At 45.9% G+C, this 1,759-nt stretch overlaps 1 long non-coding RNA gene across 1 annotated transcript; it reads right to left on the reverse strand.

The window, feature by feature from the left end:
- Positions 1 to 377: 377 nt before the first annotated feature.
- LOC131677972 (uncharacterized) lies at positions 378 to 1,295 on the reverse strand. Its single transcript, XR_009303507.1, has 3 exons — positions 1,223 to 1,295; positions 1,093 to 1,160; positions 378 to 1,015 (listed from the first exon to the last, which is right to left on the reverse strand). It is a non-coding gene; the product is annotated as an uncharacterized LOC131677972 (long non-coding RNA).
- Positions 1,296 to 1,759: the final 464 nt, after the last annotated feature.

Consider the following 1,759-nt stretch of genomic DNA (forward strand, 5'->3'; position numbering starts at 1 on the left):
TTTCCTCTCTTTAGGAAGGAAGCAAGCTAGCTGGAGACATAGTACATCCGCGTCGATGATCCGCGTGCAATACGAGCCGAAGATAATCCGAAACGGCTAATGCGAATTTATTCCGAAACGAAGATTACACTCGCGGATTGTTATCATCATTGGCAAAGTCCAAACCGCCAATTCGATCAACCTGAATTCGATTAGAGAGCGGTTCCGGATGGTATAAGGGCCAACCTCCCCAGTAGAAGACAAACAACCAAAAAAACTAACACGACACGATTTAACTAGAACTGAAAAACTTCACCAAGACGATAATCAGTACATTTACTCTACGGGATACATTTTCTGCTATATCGCAAACAGCACATTTTCGCTACATCAATACATTTATTTATAATTCTTCACTTTCCTCATTCTGCGATTCATTTAGACCTAGCTAGGCAGTTTCCCTTCCCATTTGCTCGTATTCCCTCTCCTATCTCTAGAGCGACGCTCTACTTTCTATTGTGCGTGCTCTCGGGGTGTGCTTGTTCGGTGCTGTGATAATTGAACGGCAATCTATATGGTCGAGCCACGCATGGCAAAATTTGACGGTAGGGTACGGCCGTCTATGGTGACTACATTCGCATGGACATCACAAACATAAAAACACTTTACTCACGACCTAGGTTTTACGTGACGATGTTGGGTGGGAGACGGCGATTCCTTCTACTGCTGCTGCTGCTGATGCGACGTGCGATCACTCCTGATCACGCCTAACGTACGATGATAGTCTTCACCGCCGATTCGTGGACTGCTGGCGGGGTAGTGCCGCCGAATCTCCCGGTCGTCACCGTAAAATGTACTAGATGTGCTGGTACTGTGTTTCGGTAGTCGAATCGTCCTGCCAAGGCGCGATTTGACGGATGCTGCCTTCTTCCGGCCACGTGTACCACCGGGACCAACCTTGAGACGAACCGTGGGGTCAAGAGTGGTTACCAACGAGGAGATGTGACGCTTCGGACGTTCGACGGCTGCCACGAACCTGTGAAATAGATTGCCGTTGCACGGGAACAAATAAGCACAAGCACATTTTTTTGGTAACCAAAACTACGGGTTTACCTTAAAATCTTCTTCGGCGCGCACACAAGAATCGCCAAGCTAATTGGGTTGCACTATCAATTGCTATTCTGTTAAGGAAGGGAAACTGATTATTGAACTGGGTGAAACTTTTAAGGGCGAATTTAATTACCACGCTGAACACATCACGGCGCGAACAAATGACGAATCACTCTTGCCTCTTCCACTGATTAGTTCAAAGTGGTTTATTGGGCTTTGAAAATCCTCAGATTAAACGCGGTTTGAAGGTCTTCGTTAGCGGATCTGACGTATTTTCCACGAAGTGGACAATAGCGACAATCTCAAATTCGCATCAATAGTCCAGAGTTTTCCCAGCTGCATAACAGCATCTCATTTCTACAGGTGGCATCAATTGTGCCAGCCTGTCGCTTGCCAGCCATTAGAGTGAAACAGACTCTTCACCGAAGGATGCAAGGGTTCGTGAACTCTTGATAAGGTCGATAGCCTCTTTCGGTAGCCAAATTACACTCCCATCGGTAGCGACGCTAGGCGAAGCAATCTTCAAATTGGCGCGTGCGAAGAACGGTGGTAACTCAAGTGGATTATAGCAAGTCTATTTTAAAGAAGTTTCTCTCGCGCTACCGTAGCAGCTCGATTTTATGAACGCAGTAAACGTGAATAACGAAAAATAAATATTAATAATATTAAA

The sequence above is a fragment of the Topomyia yanbarensis genome, chromosome 1, assembly GCF_030247195.1.
Source record: "Topomyia yanbarensis strain Yona2022 chromosome 1, ASM3024719v1, whole genome shotgun sequence".
NCBI lineage: Eukaryota > Metazoa > Arthropoda > Insecta > Diptera > Culicidae > Topomyia > Topomyia yanbarensis.